At 51.0% G+C, this 18,333-nt stretch overlaps 3 non-coding genes across 3 annotated transcripts; 2 read left to right on the top strand and 1 right to left on the bottom strand.

Annotated features, from left to right (window-relative positions):
* Positions 1-605: 605 nt before the first annotated feature.
* On the bottom strand, positions 606-677 carry TRNAV-AAC. Its single transcript has one exon. It is a non-coding gene; the product is annotated as a tRNA-Val (tRNA).
* A 6,347-nt stretch (positions 678-7,024) lies between these two features.
* TRNAC-GCA lies at positions 7,025-7,096 on the top strand. The gene has a single exon. It is a non-coding gene; the product is annotated as a tRNA-Cys (tRNA).
* Positions 7,097-13,916: 6,820 nt separating this feature from the next.
* TRNAS-GCU lies at positions 13,917-13,998 on the top strand. The gene has a single exon. It is a non-coding gene; the product is annotated as a tRNA-Ser (tRNA).
* The last annotated feature ends 4,335 nt before the right edge of the window (positions 13,999-18,333 follow it).

The raw sequence follows: 18,333 nt of genomic DNA, 5'->3' as shown, positions 1-18,333 counted from the left end.
GAATGGAGCAGCGGTTTTCACTCCATCAAGTCCACTTATGGCTTACAGGCAACTCCCAGACCCACCATGTCGGCCAGAAAGGAGCCCACTCAGCCTCGCGATTGCTGCTTTTCCTTCCCCCCAGAACCCCGCTTCTCCTGGGCTGCAAGGAGCCACCCCTGGGAAGCCAACAGGCAGGCACAGGGTTCTGCCTCCCAGCAGCCAACCGCACCTCCCCCGGCTTTGCAGAACAAATGGTGACGCTCTACTAACCCCATTTAGCCGCAATGATGTGCTTACTTTCTGCCCTGCCTTTCTCAGCTCGACTTTCCTCTTTGCCCCATTCCTGCCTCACTTCCTCCTTTGGCAAGTCACGCAGAGGAGGCCAGCAGGAAGAGCTGGCCTCCACCGGCCAACCTCCCAGGGCAGAGGAGGCCAAGCCACAAGCCTCCAAAAGGTGACACGCCGCACTCCTCTAGGTTCTCCAGCCTGACACCAAGGTGCTTTCTCCACTGCTGTCAGCACCCTCTGTCATGCGGGGGTTGGAGTTATCCCAGGGACAGGCCAATAGGAGAAGGAGGAGGCCTTCCTGAACAGCAAGGGGATCTGGCAAAAGGAAGCCAGCATGTTTCTGCCTGGTTTTGAACCAGGGACTTTTGCATGTTAGGCAAATGCGATAACCACTACACTACAGAAACTCCATCTGCTTGGCTGTTGCTCACCCTGGCACAGACCGATGGACAAACCTGGAGAAAGTGGTGACAGTCCTTCAATAGGTCAGCTGGCAGAGCAGAGGACTGGAGCCGGCACTCAGGAAGTCGTCCTTATGTCGCCCTTGTGACTCCAGCTTGAGGGAGAGCTTCTTTTTCTTCCCCTTGCTGACAAAGAGCAAGAGAAGAATGAAAGGTCAGGGGGGCCAACTCGGTGCAGAAGCCCATGCTGTCTTTTCCTGCTGCATAGCCTGAAATGAGGGACTCGTGGCAGTTAAAGGCACTGCTGCACTTTCAGAAAACATCCCACCTGTGCACAAAGGGGGATAGAAGAGCCTGTTAGTCTAGCACGCTCCCAACTGAACTACTTTAGCAGCTGCTCGGTTTCTTTTTGGCCTCCTGCTTTTCTGTCTGGGATGTTGTTGTCAGCTGTGGCACAGAAAAAGAACGTCATTGCGAGCGGCCCATGAAGACAAGATTCACTTTTGCCTTCCTTGCTCGGCTTTACTTGCTTCCTCGCCCTATTCCTGCCTTAGTTCCTGGGTTACCTGAAGGAAACGGGGAGCCAGCAGTGCCAGGAGGAAGTTGGGCAGCTAGACCCTGGTGGCAAAAGTCCTGCCGCCACTTGCCACCCCACTCTCTTCTCCCAGCGTCACATATTGGCCACCAGGGACTTGGGGCCCAGCAGCGCAATGGAAGGCAGTGGACAGAGCCACCCTCGCCTTGAAGCTCCGGCTCATTAAACCACATCTTCAGTCACTGATGGCCAATGAGAGACCGACACCGCTTGCTATTTTAGCACTTGGAAATGCCATTGGTCAGTCATTGGATCTCTGTAATGCTGTTACAGAACAAATGAACATAGAATCTCAGTGTGACATTCTATACCTTTGGGGGAGCGGCTGTAACCCCCATAATCATCGTGATCTTACATATAGAGCATGACTTGTAAGGTATCAGGGAAAGGATATGATCGGCTGAAAGTCACTTCTCTACCCATAGATGTAGACCACTCATGCATATGAAGTCATGAGAATTGTGCAGTGTGGTTGTCACTGTGCTGCAAGGTGGGGGAGTCAGCCAAATATTAGCTCCCTAGTGGCAACAGCAAGGAAAATAACCAACACCCGGACAGGGTGTCAAACAACCCATCGACAGCCATTGTCCAGCAAGGGAGCTACAATGCAATGACTCACCTGCATGAGGACACCCCAGGGGAATTGCTCAGACTTGCTTGGAGAGACGCAGTGATGCTCACCTGACTCTGAAGGGGGGGGGGCAAAGCCATGAGGGAAGAAAGGACATGATAAAAGGAGAGACATTTGCTAGGCTTTATCTCGCTCTGTCACCTACATCTACAGACACCCCCACACCAAGCAACTGAAGCGCTGATGAAAGGGGAGAGCCTGGCTGAAAAGCCACCAGCCAGCCTGTGGTGAGAAGCATCTGAGTTTGCAAGGGTACTGAAAGGGTTAAGATCAGCTTTGAAATGCCATTGGCCAATCTTTGGATCTCTTTAATGCTGTGCTTCAGTTCATGGGGGAAAGGCGAGAGAAGCGACCTTTGAACAAAGGGCCTGGGGTTAACATCCTAACGCTGTCCGTCTCCGACTGTAACACTATTTAATACCGGCCCACCCTGTGCTGGTGAGTGCTCCATTTCTAGATGTTAGTACATTTCACTTACTGTCAAAATAAAAAAGTTTCTATATGCTTAAAGAAAATGCATTTGTTTTATTTGCTTATATATGGCATGAATAAATACAGGTTTACAGAACCTAGCCTGCAAATTTATCATCTTATATGACAGAGAAAATCATGCATCGAAATTGTGCGTCAAAATCATGAGCTGAGCTACAAATGCAATAAAAATAAGATATTCAAAATTTTAACATATGGGGGGGGGCACCGAAGACATGTCTTGCCTGGGACTCCACTTGGTCTAGGGGAGGCCCTGTCAGGGAGAACAGGAGTTAGTCTCACACGCCTATTTCCAGGCTGTAATCTGTGGGCTGGAACAGGCCCTGGATTGAGGGGGTGGCTGCAGGGTTTGCAGCGCTCTGATGTCTCAGACAATGTGTCTCTCCCAAAGCCTCAGATCTGTGTCCCCCGAAGGCTCCTGCGCTACCTCCGCTCCTCTCACAGTCTACAGCAAGGAGCAGCAGCAAGGGTCAGGGATGAGCCATAGGGCACTAGGTGGGTGGCCAAGGCTTCAGGAGCCCAGAGCGTTTGCCTGTCTGGGCATTTTGGCTGAGACCTCAGGGACACATTGTGAGGCAGAATCCCAGGCATCTTATGAAAGGAGCATAAGGATGTAAGGACATACGACGGCCAGACTGGGTCCATCTAGCCCAGTATCCTGTCTTCCCATAGCGGCCAAAGCCAGGTGCCCCAGAGGGAATGAACAGAACAGGGAATCACCAAGTGATCCATCCCCTGTCGCCTATTCCCAGCTCCTGGCCAACAGAGACTAGGGACACCATCCCTGCCCATCCTGGCTCAGAGCATGTCCTCCATGAAGCGATTTAGCTCTTTTTTTAAAACCCTGTTATAGTCTTGCCCTTCACAACCTCCTCAGGCAAGGAGTTCCACAGGTTGACTGTGCGTTGTGTGAAAAAATACTTCCTTTTGTTTGTTTTAAATGGGCTGCCTATTAATTTCATTTGGTGACCCCTAGTTCTTGTGTTATGAGAAGGAATAAGTAACACTCCTTATTTACTTTCCCACACCAGTCATGATTTTATAGCCCTCTAGCATATTTCCCCCTAGTCAGCTTTTCTCCAAGCTGAAAAGTCCCAGTCTTGTTATTCTCTCCTCATATGGCAGACACTCCATACCCGTTTCTGAACCTTTTCCAATTCCAATACATCTTTTTTAAGATGGAGCGACCATATCTGCACGCAGTATTCAAGATATGGGTGTACCATGGATTTATACAGTGGCAATAAGATTTTCTCTGTTATTCTCTATCCCTTTCTTAATGATTCCCAACATTCTGTTCGCTTTTTGCCTGCCATTGCCCATTGAGTGGATGTTTGCAGAGAACTATCCACAGTGACTCCAAGATCTCTCACTTGAGTTGGAACAGCTATTTTACATCCCATCGTTTTCTATGTGTAGTTGTATTATGTTTGCCAATGTGCATCACTTTGCACTGATCAACATTGAATTTCATCTGCCGTTTTGTTGCCCTTTCACCCAGTTTTGTGAAATCTCTTTTTAGCTCCTCCCAGTCTGCTTTGGACTTAACTATCCTCTGTAGTTTTGGATCATCCGCACATTTTGTCACCTCGCTGTTCAGCAGATCGTTTATGAAGATGTTGACTAGTCCCAGTACAGGACCACTAGTTACCTGTTTCCATCCTGAAAACTGTCCATTTATTCCTACCCTTTGTTTCCTAGCTTTTAACCAGTTATTGATCCACGCGAGGACCTTCCGGAGGTGAACGTAAGCTGGTACATTCCGGTATGAGGTCCTGGCAAGAGCGGGTACGCTGTGCCAGCCCGGCCCGGCTTCACCAGGCTGGTGATTTAAAGGGCCCAGGGCTCCCTGCAGCCTCCCAAGCCCCCCTGGCGGAGCCCCGGGGAGCAAATCACTGCCCTGGAACGCTGCTCTCTCCTGCGCTACGAACACAGAGCAGGGGCGGCGGGAGCTTCCTTACAGTGGGGGGGTCACTATTGTCTGAACTGTGGCACTCCCATGAAAACCTTTCCCTAAGGACCCACACTCACACCGCCTCTCCCCCCGAGGCCACACCCACAGAATTCCTCTCCCCCCCCACAAGACTCCCCCTTTCCCCACTCCATCATTTGTCCTAACAGCCAGTTAAGAGTGGTGGGGCCACGGCCCTCTAAACCCCCTGTTCCTGCACCCCTGACACAGAGCTAAGCAGCAGCAGTGTGTGTGTGTGCGTGTGTCAGAGGCTGCTGTGCTGAGCTGAGCCAGTGAGGGAAGCGGGGACTGATGTTGGGGCTGCCCCCTCCCCCTGCCTCAGGACTGGTTGCTTGCAGCAGCTGTCTGAACATAGAGACAGTGTGCCGACACACTCCCTCTTCCCACACACACACTCCCTCTCCCCACACACACACAGTCTCTATCCCACCACGCACACTGCAGTTGAAAAGCAGCTGGCAATCTAGTAAGATGCCCATGGAACGGTGGGATAGAGAAACCTGCATCATGTGATGCTGTACCGGCCCATGAGGCTTTGCAAACCCTTCCCAAAACACCCTGCAGCCAGTTGCACAGCTACCCACAGTGCACTGCTCTCTGTGGCCATCCAAGATTCTAGCGTGGATGTGCTCTGGTGACACAAGGGGCATAGTGTGGACATGCAACAGGTGATTAATTAAAACACTTTAAAGTTGCATTACCCAACAGTGTAGACACAGCTTGAGAGTGAGACAAGACCCAGCTCCTTTGAAACTAAAGAACCACAACTTTCTCCGTAGTTGGCAGCATTCAAACCTACACAGGGAGACCCCAATGGATTTCTAGTCCATCGCCTTAACCACTCAGCCACAACTACTTGGTTAAGCTGTGTCTCTCACTGCACTCTAGTTCTGTTCTCACTGAGTGATCAATTCCAGTTGTTTCCTCAGACCAGCTTCCACAACACACACACTGCTGTGCCATTGTGTAAGTGTGTCCACGGCTGAACTGCAAGAATTCCTGCTCATTTCCCTTCTGGCTGGAGCATGAGGAGAGTGTGTTTGTGGTCAATGACGTTGCTGTAGATTGTTGCCCATTTCCTGCCTTGATCATTCAGACAGTCCCTTTCCTGCCATATCACCAGCACAGCAGTGATTGCAATAACAGGGGGCAGGTTTTCTCTGGGGCACTCAGATTTGTCAGGGGGTTGGTGGCTCCTTTCTTTCCTTACCCTGGAGTAAACTCAGCTTTTAATTCCATCCTTGGTGTTTCAAGGAATAACAACAGACGACCGAGGAAAGAGGTGGACAAGTGGGTCTCAGGAGGGGCAGAGAGGTGGGGGCGATGGGCTGGGCGGGTGTCACTGGAGGGGCAGAGAGGTGGGGCGGTGGGCAGGGCGGGTCTCAGGAGGGGCAGAGAGATGGGGGCGGGGGCAGGGCAGGTCTCAGGGGAGGGGAAGAGAGGTGGGGGCGGGGGCAGGGCGGGTCTCAGGGGAGGGGCAGAGAGTGGGGGCGGGGGCAGGGCGGGTCTCAGGAGGGGCAGAGAGGTGGGGTGGGGGGCAGGGCGGGTCTCAGGGGAGGGGCAGAGTGGTGGGGGCGATGGGCAGGGAGGGTCTCACGGGAGGGGCAGAGAGGTGGGGCGGTGGGCAGGAGGGTCTCACGGAAGGGGCAGAGAGGTGGGGGCGGTGGGCAGGGCGGGTCTCAGGGGAGAGGAAGAGTGGTGGGGGCGGTGGGCAGGGCAGGTCTCAGGGGAGGGGCAGAGAGGTGGGGGCGGTGGGCAGGGAGGGTCTCAGGGGAGGGGCAGAGAGGTGGGGGCAGCAGGCAGGCCGGGGGGTAGGGGGTGGAGAGACACCAGGCGGCCTTCAGGAGGAGAGGAGGGAGCGAAAGGTGGACCCGCCGGCCTCAGCCCCTGTGGACGCGGGGGGGTGGGTAGGGGTCAAATGGGCGTGAGGGCAGAACACAGGGGGGGCCTGAGAGGGAGGCGAACGAGTCAAGGGGGGGGAGTGGGCAGGGCCGCCCAGAGGATTCAGGGGGCCTGGGGCAAAACAATTTTGGGGGCCCCTTCCATAAAAAAAAGTTGCAATACTCTAGAATCCTGTATTCTCGTGGGGGCCCTGCAGGGCCTGGGGCAAATTGCCCCCCCTTTCCCCCCTCTGGGTGGCCCTGCCCTCAGCCTCTCCTCGTAAGTCCCCTGCCCCCTAATCATTTTTGTTGCCCTCCCCTAGACTCTCTCCAATTTGTTTCTGTAGTGGGGGGGGGGCCTCACCAGTGCCGAATAGAAGGGAATAATCACTTCCCTCGATCTGCCGGCAATGCTCCTACTGACCCAGCCAATATGACCAGGTACCCATATTGAATGCAGACCCAGCAATATTTGATAAATTGGTTACTGTCCATTCAGGAGGTTATTTCCCAGCTATTCATAAATAATGAAGATGCTCTAAGCGGAGGGGAGAGAGCTGTCCCGTCCATGTAGTTAATCCATCTCCCCGAGAGGTGGTAGCTATGTCACTGGGGGAAGCTATGTGGGTGGGTGTGCAAGCTGTGGTGTTTACATGGATCTATAAGTTTAATCAAACCCCATTTTTAAAAGCACTGTGGTCTGGGAACAGAACAGGAGATCCCTGAGGCAGGGCCTGTCCTTCAAAATCTTTAAGATCTCTGACTTACCTACACAGCAGTCATGGGGGTATAGCTCAGTGGTCGAGTGTTTGACTGCAGTTCAAATGGTCCTTGGTTCAAATCCAAGTGCCCCCTTACAAACCTCTTCCTTCAATGAAAATAATGTCATTTCCATTATGTTCAGGAGTTCCACTGAATAGGGATCCCTGAAATGAATAGAAACACTCAATGTTTCCCTGTGCAAATGCATAAAAACCTAGCAAACGTGCCTTCACTGAAATCAGTTCCAATCCTCTAAAGGATTAAAGAATCCTTATTGAGGTTGCAGGAAAAAAAATCCCATGTGTAGAAAGAATAGTAAATATGGCAGGCGACAAGCTTGGCTTAACAGTGAAATCCTTGCTGATCTTAAACACAAAAAAGAAGCTTACAAGAAGTGGAAGACTGGACAAATGACCAGGGAGGAGTATAAAAATATTGCTCAGGCATGAAGGAGTGAAATCAGGAAGGCCAAATCACACTTGGAGTTCCATCTAGCAAGAGATGTTAAGAGTAACAAGAAGGGTTTCTTCAGGTATGTTAGCAACATGAAGAAAGTCAAGGAATGAGGGAGGTAACTTAGTGGACAGAGGATGTGGAAAAAACTAATGTACTCAATGCTTTTTTTTGCCTCTGTCTTCATAAACAAGGTCAGCTCCCAGACTGCTGCACTGGGCAGCACAGTATGGGGAGAAGGTGACCAGCCCTCTGTGGAGAAAGAAGTGGTTCAGGACTGTTTAGAAAAACTGGACGAGCACAAGTTCATGGGGCCGGATGCACTGCATCCAAGAGTGCTAAAGGAGTTGGCGGATGTGATTGCAGAGCCATTGGCCATTATCTTTGAAAACTCATGGCGATCGGGGGAGGTCCTGGATGACTGGAAAAAGGCTACTGTAGTGCCCATCTTTAAAAAAGGGAAGAAGGAGGATCCGGGGAACTACAGGTCAGTCAGCCTCACCTCAGTCCCTGGAAAAATCATGGAACAGGTCCTCAAGGAATCAATTCTGAACCACTTAAAGGAGGGCCAAGTGATCAGGAACAGTCAGCATGGATTCACCAAGGGCAAGTCATGCCTGACTAACCTAATTGCCTTCTATGAGGAGATAACTGGGTCTGTGGATGAGGGGAAAGCAGTGGATGTGTTATTCCTTGACTTTAGTAAAGCTTTTGATACAGTCTCCCACAGTATTCTTGCCAGCAAGTTAAAGAAGTATGGGCTGGATGAATGGACTATAAGGTGGATAGAAACATGGCTAGATCATCGGGCTCAATGGGTAGTGATCAACGGCTCCATGTCTAGTTGGCAGCCAATTTCAAGTGGAGTGCCCCAAGGGTCGGTCCTGGGGCCGGTTTTGTTCAATATCTTCATTAATGATTAGGAGGATGGCGTGGACTGCACCCTCAGCAAGTTTGCAGATGACACTAAATTGGGAGGAGTGGTTGATACGCTGGAGTGTAGGGATAGGATACAGAGGGAACTAGACAAATTAGAGGACTGGGCCAAAAGAAACCTGATGAGGTTCAACAAGGACAAATGCAGAGTCCTGCACTTAGGACGGAAGAATCCCATTCACTGCTACAGACTAGGGACCGAATGGCTAGGAAGCAGTTCTGCAGAAAAGGACCAAGAGGTTACAGTGGTCGAGAAGCTGAATATGAGTCAACAGTGTGCCCTTGTTGCCAAGAAGGCTAATGGCATTTTGGGCTGTATAATTAGGGGCATTGTCGGCAGATCGAGGGATGTGATCATTCCCCTCTATTAGACATTGGTGAAGCCTCATCTGGAGTACTGTGTCCAGTTTTGGGCCCCACACTACAAGAAGGATGTGGAAAAAGTGGAAAGAGTCCAGCAGAGGGCAACAAAAAATGATTACGGGGTTGAAGCACATGACTTATGAGGAGAGGCTGAGGGAACTGGGCTTGTTTAGTCTGCAGAAGAGAAGACTGAGGGGGGATTTGATAGCTGCTTTCAACTACCTGACAGGGGGTTCCAAAGAGGATGGATCTAGACTGTTCTCAGTGGTAGAAGATGACAGAACAAGGAGTAATGGTCTCAAGTTGCAGAGGGGGAGGTTTAGGCTGGATATTAGGAAAAACTTTTTCATTCAGAGAGTGGTGAAGCACTGCAATGGGTTACCTAGGGAGGTGGTGGAATCTCCTTCCTTAGAGGTTTTTAAGGTCAGGCTTGACAAAGCCCTGGCTGGGATGATTTAGTTGGGGATTGGTCCTGCTTTGAGCAGTAGGTTGGAGTAGATGACCTCCTGAAGTCCCTTCCAACCCTGATATTCTATGATTCTATGATTAGATTTTCTAATGGTCTCTTCTGGCCATAATTTCTGAAAAACTGAGTGTAGCATTGGGAGCAGCGTCTGCTGTTTCCCTGTCTAGCCGGCTTGCTGCCTAGAACGAACGCTCCTTGAGTGGGGTGACCACAGGGAGTAGCTCAAACCTCCAAAGTGCCTGGCCAGGGGCAGGACATTAGCCCAGCAAGGGAGGGGTGCGGCAGTGACATCACAAAGGCCTTTTGCAGGACCTCAGCCTATTGGTCCAAGGTGGTGGGGAGGTGGTGACCTCACAGAGAGATGCTGACATGAGCAAGGCAGGACAGGGGCCAGGGGCCAGGGAAACCTCAGAGATCCCTGTGGCTTTGTTTCAGCAAGTCTCCTTCTCCAGGTCTCTCTCTGAGGACTGAGAGAGTATTCGGGTTCACGGACGTGAGCGCCAGGAGGAACCTCTTTCGAGTTTTCTCCTTCCCTTATAGTGATTTTATTAGAAAACAGCCATCCCTGTTTAGAAGGTAAGAGCCTCCTGGAGGTTTGAAACCTGTTCAGTCTGATCCATCTGGTGACAGTTAACATAAGAACATAAGAACATAAGAAAGGCCGTACCGGGTCAGACCAAAGGTCCATCTAGCCCAGTATCTGTCTACCAACAGTGGCCAATGCCAGGTGCCCCTGAGGGAGTGAACCTAACAGGCAATGATCAAATGATCTCTCTCCTGCCATCCATCTCCATCCTCTGACGAACAGAGGCTAGGGACACCATTCTTACCCATCCTGGCTAATAGCCATTTATGGACTTAGCCACCATGAATTTATCCAGTCCCCTTTTAAACATTGTTATAGTCCTAGCCTTCACAACCTCCTCAGGTAAGGAGTTCCACAAGTTGACTGTGCGCTGCGTGAAGAAGAACTTCCTTTTATTTGTTTTAAACCTGCTGCCTATTAATTTCATTTGGTGACCCCTAGTTCTTGTATTATAGGAATAAGTAAATAACTTTTCCTTATCCACTTTCTCAACATCACTCATGATTTTATATACCTCTATCATGTCCCCCCTTAGTCTTCTCTTTTCCAAACTGAAGAGTCCTAGCCTCTTTAATCTTTCCTCATATGGGACCTTCTCTAAACCCCTAATCGTTTTAGTTGCTCTTTTCTGAACCTTTTCTAGTGCTAGAATATCTTTTTTGAGGTGAGGAGACCACATCTGTACACAGTATTCGAGATGTGGGCGTACCATGGATTTATATAAGGGCAATAAATATATTCTCAGTCTTATTCTCTATCCCCTTTTTAATGATTCCTAACATCCTGTTTGCTTTTTTGACCGCCTCTGCACACTGCGTGGACATCTTCGGAGAACTATCCACGATAACTCCAAGATCTTTTTCCTGACTCGTTGTAGCTAAATTAGCCCCCATCATGTTGTATGTATAGTTGGGGTTATTTTTTCCAATGTGCATTACTTTACATTTATCCACATTAAATTTCATTTGCCATTTTGTTGCCCAATCACTTAGTTTTGTGAGATCTTTTTGAAGTTCTTCACAATCTGCTTTGGTCTTAACTATCTTGAGTAGTTTAGTATCATCTGCAAACTTTGCCACCTCACTGTTTACCCCTTTCTCCAGATCATTTATGAATAAATTGAATAGGATTGGTCCTAGGACTGACCCTTGGGGAACACCACTAGTTACCCCTCTCCATTCTGAGAATTTACCATTAATTCCTACCCTTTGTTCCCTGTCCTTTAACCAGTTCTCAATCCATGAAAGGACCTTTCCTTTTATCCCATGACAGCTTAATTTATGTAAGAGCCTTTGGTGAGGGACCTTGTCAAAGGCTTTCTGGGAATCTAAGTACACTATGTCCACCGGATCCCCTTGTCCACATGTTTGTTGACCCTTCAAAGAATTCTAATAGATTAGTAAGACACGATTTCCTTTACAGAAACCATGTTGACTATTGCTCAAGAGTTTATGTTTTTCTATGTGTCTGACAATTTTATTCTTTACTATTGTTTCAACTAATTTGCCCGGTACCGACGTTAGACTTACCGGTCTGTAATTGCCGGGATCACCCCTAGAGCCCTTTTTAAATATTGGCGTTACATTAGCTAACTTCCAGTCATTGGGTACCGAAGCCGATTTAAAGTTGAATTCTAGGCATGGAAAACACGAGCTTAAGGAGAGAGAATTTTATTCCACACCTGGGATTTTGTCCCTTAGAATCACTGGGGACATTGGGGTTTGTCCTTTTTGTTTCACCTTTTCCTCCATCCCTCCTTTCTCTTCGTCTCTTGCTTCTTTTGTCCTTTCTCCTGTTCCCCTCCCAACACCAGGAGGGGTGTGCGTGAGTGTGTGTGTGTGTGTTGCGGGGGAGTGCTCTGCAGCTCCCATTGTGGGAGCTCCACTCAAAAATGTGGGGCTGAAATAGTGCTCGGGCAGTGATCCCCACCAGTGACCTGGGCCATCCTTTGGGCTCTCTGGTGAGAACCCTCAGCCTCAGTCTCTACCCTGATTGGCTGAGCAGGGGGTTATTGACAGGGAGGAGAGTCAGCTCCTTGTTGGTCTCTTTTAAGACCAAGGAAATAAGTCAGAACCAGTTCTATGTTTGATGGATTTTGCTGCTTCTCTGCATTAATGGTCTCTGAGCAGTTCATGATTCTCTCTAACATTGCAGTTCTCCTCAGATACTTACTGAATAATTCCTGTGCACTGTTGTTGGTCTGGAGCTCATCTGAGAGCACTTTATTCAGGTCATTCAATGTCTGAAATTCAAGATCCGATGGTTAGTTAGAAAATCAGGGCTCTTGGGTTCTATTCCCAACTCTGCCACTGACTGGCCATGTGACCTCAGACAACTCAATTCTCCTTCCTCAGCCTTAGCTTCTCCCTCTTTCAAGTAGGGATAATAATGATCCGCTCCTACCTACCTCAACACACTCACTCTTCCCCAACACACACACTGTCTCTCCCCACACACACACAGTCTCCACACTGCAGTTGAAAAGCAGCTGGCAATCTAGTAGGATGCCCAGGGAACAACGGGAGAGAGAAACCTGCATCACTGAAAGTGCAGCCATGGAGACACCACACACCAGCCTTGCCTAGCAGGGGGAGGGGGGCGAGAAGGGACATCATTCGAGCTCCCTGCATCCAGGTCACTTTCCTCAGCCGGGCTGCGTCAGGGGAGGGCAGAGAGCAGCAGCTTCTGATGCTCCCCTCACAGCCCAGCCCAGGTGGGGAAAGTGACCAGGACGCATGGAGCACATAGTGCTGCTCCTCGCTCCCCCCACCCTCTATGGGGCCATGGAGGAGCATTGGGGCAGGGGAGAGCAGTGAGCACCTTTGCACGGCCACACGGTGCCCTTTGACCCCCTGGAGCCCTGGGCGGCTGCCGGGGGCCCCACCCCTAAGGCCGGCCGGGCTCCCCAGCACGAACAGCAGAGACACAGGGAGACTGACCACCCACTGAGCAGAGGTAGCCTGGGCGGCTCGTAATGGAGGATCGGGGGGGGCTCAGCCTCCCCAAACCTTGCGTCGCCAAGGGGGCAGTGGGGCCCATGACTAGGGGCCCTGGCCAAATTGGGACCCGCTGGGAAAGTCTCCCCCATGTCAGCCCCAGGGCTGGAGGAGCTCCCACTCCCTGCTACGGCCCGGGGGCTGCAGCAGGGGCACAGAGCTTCTCTGGTCTCGGGGCCGCAGCGGGGCAGGGGTAAAGGAGTGACAGGGTGGGGCCAGTGGGGGAAGGGGTGGAACAGAGGTGACAGTGGGTGGGGCCGTGGGTGGAAGGTGTGGAAGGGGGCGGAGCCACACTCAGAAGTGGGGGGGTCATGGTTCCGGTGCTGGGGCCCCCACACTTGTTCTCCCTTTCCCTGGACTTTGGCATCACCAGCCCCTGCTTAGCGAGTAGGGGTCAGTGGTCCCCAAAATGTGGGGCGTGACTCCTAGGGGGACACAGAGGAAGATTGATGGGGGCACCTCAGGGCCTGAGCCAGCCCCCATGGACGGCAGGGAGGGAGCCCCACTCAGCCCCACTCTGTCCCAGCTCTTCCCCAACCCTACCCTCAGCCTGGGCCCCTGGCTCCCAGCCCGGCCTCGACCCCCTGACCCCTGTCCGCACCCCTCTCCCCAGCAAGCAACGGCCCCACTCCCAGCCCCGGTTCTCAACCGTGGCTTCCGAGGGGCCACAGCCATGGATACGAGAGCACAGTGTGAAATGTTTGGGGACCACTGGGTTAGGGTGACGTCCTCAATCACTTCTCTGCCGTCCAATGAAAGCGATTCCTCACCCACCCACCCCTCCGTCAGGACGGCCTAGGTACGTTCTGCTGCCCTTCACTCGTACAGGAAGGAGAATAACATTTCATTCCACTCAATGCTAAAGTGATTTGCAACCCACCACCATCCCAAAGTGGTCATTTTGGGGAAGCGGCCCCCTCATGCTGCATAGCTAGGCAGAGTAGGGGTGTCTATGCAAACACGGCCTGTTCCTGAAGTCTTCCCCCAGCTCCTCACTAGATGTGAGGGGGGAGCTCATTCAGCCCCTGCCTACGCTTAGTATTTAAAAACTCCTTAGTGTCCCTATCTCTGCTGGCCTTAGATTTCTCCTCCTGTCCACTTTTTGACAGCTTGGATGAGGTGGCCGAGTGGTTAAGGTGATGGACTGCTAATCCATTGTGCTCTGCACACATGGGTTCAAATCCCATCCTCATCAGCTGCATTTAGTCTTCACCCTCCTTTATAGACAACCATCTCTATGTTCAGGAGTGTGTTTATAGACAACCATCTCCTAATTAGTTCAGGAGTGGGTGGATCGACTTATGGGCCTGCATCTTGCAGGAGGTCAGATGAGATGATCATAATGGTCCCTTCTGATCTTGGATTCTATGATCTCCCCCCCTTGGTACAATGACAGATCAAACAATGTTGCTTCTGGCAAACAACAACCTGCTCAGAATCTCTTCCCCCCTCCCCTTGTCTTAAAATAACATCGCCACATCCCCGACTTCTAACAAAAGTCTCTAGTCCAGCATGTCTTAGTTTTTATCTCAAAAGGAACAGCCTCATAATCTCCCCAAACACCCTGGGACCTCCCACATAATTAAAATACCTCCAACCTGAGCAAGGCCACAACAGTGAACCAGAACTAGTGTCTAGGCCAAGCTGTTCTGAAGGAGACAACTCAACCATTTTCTCTCTGCTTCCCTTTGCAAAGTCTGACTGAGAAACCAAAATTCCCCAAACTGAAAATTTTCTGCTGAAAAACCACTACTAGTGTGTTTGGGGACTTGGTTTGAATGTACTATTATTATTCTCTTCTGATTTCTGAATCAGTTTTGTCATCCAGGTGTGTTTCCAGCTGTTGAGTTGTGGGGGAGAGAGGCCAACTCATAATGTCTCTACCCCCCTTTCATAGTTTCTTCCAACTGGCTAGGAAGTACCTTTGCTAGGATGTGAGCAAGCAGTGTCCATTGTCGCTGTGCTATCTCGGAGAAGTCTGCATTGTACACGGTTCCTGGGATAGTCCTTGGGAGTGTGGATCCCTTTAATGGGCCAGCAGCGAGTCTGGCTCCTCCATTGTCACACCTGAAAGGCTGGTGGTGGGCATTTCCCAACCTCATCTCAGTAACACACACAGAGCAAAACTTCCCAGCCAATGCTACACACACAATCCAACACAATAGTAATGTTCAACAGACCAAGACTTTTGAAATGACACCTCACCAGGCAGACTTTGTACAAACCGTATCATCATTATATGCGAGCAGTGAATATGGGGCTTCCAGGGTGCTGCTCTGAGCACAGCGAGCCACACCTGGGCTGACACTGCAATGGAGACGGACCCTTAGAGTCCATCTCTCCTGGGATAAAGATGGCAGCATGGCTGGCCTGGACCATCTGACGTGGGCTCATGGAGCTAAAGCTGAGAGGCTAAAAACTGTGGTGCAGATATTTGTGTTCACACTGAAGCCTGGGTCTGGAAACCTCACCCTCATGGGGTCTCAGAGGTTGGGCTCAAGCCCATCTGTCTGCACTGTAATTTTATAGTCTTGCAGCCCAAGCCCCATAACCCTGAGTCAGCTGACCCGGGCTTTGCGACAGGTGCCCTGGGTGTGTTAATCGCAGTGTAGACATAACATTAGGCTACGTCTCCAGTGCAATGAAACACCCACGACTGGCCCGTGTCACATTAATCAGGGTCATGCGGCTTGGGCTGTAAAGTTGCAGTGTCCGTGTCTCGGCTCAGGCTCAGTCCCCTGCTCCAGGAGCCCAGAAGGTTGGGAGGGGGTTTAGCAAGTGGAAATGGTAAAACCGCAGGGGAGTATTACCCTGGACTCATGGCATTTCTCCATCGGTCTGTCTGCTCTGGGGCAGGGACAGAAACACGTCCTGCTGCTTTTGTTATTTCAAAGGGCAGGTTAGGATTTTCATTCGCAGACACAGTGCACAAAACAGGACTCAACCCTCGGCATAAACTAAATGAGCTGCCCACAGATTCTGGCAGCCACAATGAGCATTTGGTGAGAGAGCTCAGACCTGCCCCTGTCCCAGAGGGACGGGGTCATCTGAGAAGGAACTGGACCACTGACCTATCAGCTCCTAACTCCCAAACTTTCAGTAACTCTATCCTCAGTGCCTGTGAGTGTAATTTAAACCATAAGAAAAACCACACTAGGCTAGACCGAAGGTCCATCTAACTCTGAATCTTGTCTTCTGACAGTAGCCAATACCAGATGCCCCAAAAGCAACTCAGTAAGGTACCACTGGAACTTGAACCCAGGATCTCCTGCATACAAAACAGTGGTTTTAGCCAGCTAAGCCATGGTGTCTTCAGCTGCTGAAGGGATCATGTCTGCACACACCTGACTCTCTGCCAACCTCCATCTGGGCCTGACAAGCTTTGCTGGTGTTTGGATTCAGTAAAGCAGAGGAGCAGGTGAAGTTTTACTCCCAAGGTTCTTTGGACAGGTCTACACTACAAAATTAGATCGGTGTAACTACATTACTCAACTCCACCAGAGAGGTCCTTTGGGGCCATCTGCCTGTCCCAAGTCAGGGTAAAGGAGGAGGGTTGGGCGTGGGGCTAGCAACTCCACCCTGTAGAAATCAGCTTGCTACAGAAACGCCAACAATAGAGTTAACAGAGACTTTTAGCCTGGAAAAAGAAGGGTCTTCAACTCGAAGATGCATGACGCTGGGTGGTGAAAGCCGCGAGGAAGCCACTAAGCCGATCACCCTTCTTGCAGCCAGGAGGATTACCATCGGCACATGGAACGTGAGGACCATGTACGAGTCAGGAAAGACGGCGCAGGTTGCAACTACATTACTCAGGGGTGTGAAAAATTTACCTCCCTAAGCAATGCAGTTATATCAGCCTAACCCCGGTGCAGATAGCGCTGTGCCAACAGGAGGGCTTCTCCCATCAACATAGCTTGGGGAGGGGCTTGATTAGTGAAGATGAAGAGAATAGGTGGCCCATGGCTCTTGCATTTGGGGAGGCTGGGTGTGAGCGTTGGAAGCTCCTTGGAAGTGGGGGGCCCATTGGTGCCCAGACCATGGCACTGCCCCCCCTTCTCCTCTCTCTGAGGCCCCACCTGTGCTCCCCCCTTGCTCCTGTTTGGCCCCTTCCCACCCTCGCGCTTCCTCTTTGGCTGAGGACGGCTGAGCCACCTCTCGCTCGCTCCTCTCCTCCCCCAAGGCCTTCCTGCCTCCTGCTCGTGCCTCTCCACCCGCTACCACAAGGTCTGCCCACCAGCCGCCACCGTGACCTCTCTGACCCATCCCTGCAACCCACCCTGCCCACCACCCACACCTCTCTGCCTCTCCCCTGAGACCTGCCCTGCTCACTGCCCCCACCTCCAAGACCTGCTCTGCCCACCGCTCGAAACTCTCTGCCCCTCCCCTGAGACCCACCCTGTCCATGTCTTTCTTCGGTCATCTGTTGTTATTCCATGAAGCATCAAGAATGGAATAAAAAGCTGAGTTTACTCCAGGGTGAGGAAACAAAGAAGTCACCAACCCCCCGGCATTGCTGCTTTAGTTAAAGTGTTTAGTTAAAACAGCTATTGAATGTCCTCCCTATGCCCCTTGTGTCACCAGAGCACATCCATGCTAGCAGTTCGTGGATGGCAACAGAGAGCAGTGCACTGTGGGCAACTATCCCACTGTGCAACTGGCTGCGGGGTGTTTTGGGAAGGGTTTGCAATGCCTCACGGACTGGTACAGCATCACATGATGCAGGTTTCTCTATCCCACCGTTCCACGGGCATCTTACTAGATTGCCAGCTGCTTTTCAACTGCAGTGTGTGGCGGGGTAGAGACTGTTTGTGTTCTGGGAGAGACAGTGTGTGCCGGGGAAGAGTGACTGTGTTGAGCTAGGTAGGAGCGGATCATTATTACCCTACTCGAAAGAGAGAGAAGCTCAGGCTGAGAAAGGAGAATTGACTTGTCTTAGGTCACACAGCCAGTCAGGGGCAGAGTTGGGAATAGGACCCAAAAGCCCTGATTTTCAATCTAAACATCGGATCTTGAATTTCATACACTGAATGACCTGAATAAAGTGCTCACAGATGAGCTCCAGATCAACAACAGTGCACACAAATTATTCAGCAAGTATTTGAGAACTGCAACATTTGAGAGAATCATGAACTGCTCAGAGACCATTAATGTAGAGAAGCAGCAAAATTCATCAAACATAGAACTGGTTCTGACTTATTTACTTGGTCTTAAAAGAGAACAAGGACCTGAGTCTCCTCCTGTCAATAACCCCTGCTCAGCCAATCAGGGTAGAGACTGAGGACGGGAGGCTGAGGGTTCTCACCAGAGAGCCCAAAGGATGGCCCAGGTCACTGGTGGGGATCACTGCCTGAGCACTATTTCAGCCCCACATTTTTGGGTGGACCTCCCACAGTGGGAGCTGCAGAGCACTCCCGCAACACACACACACACACCCTACCTCCTGGTGTTGGGAGAACAGGAAAAAGGACAAAAGAAGCAAGAGACAAAGAGAAAGGAGGGAGGGATGGATGGAGGAAAACGTGAAACAAAA

The sequence above is a fragment of the Mauremys reevesii genome, linkage group 14 (assembly GCF_016161935.1).
Source record: "Mauremys reevesii isolate NIE-2019 linkage group 14, ASM1616193v1, whole genome shotgun sequence".
NCBI lineage: Eukaryota > Metazoa > Chordata > Testudines > Geoemydidae > Mauremys > Mauremys reevesii.
Note: the sequence above shows the minus strand (reverse complement) of the source record. Positions and strands in the feature narration are given on the sequence as shown.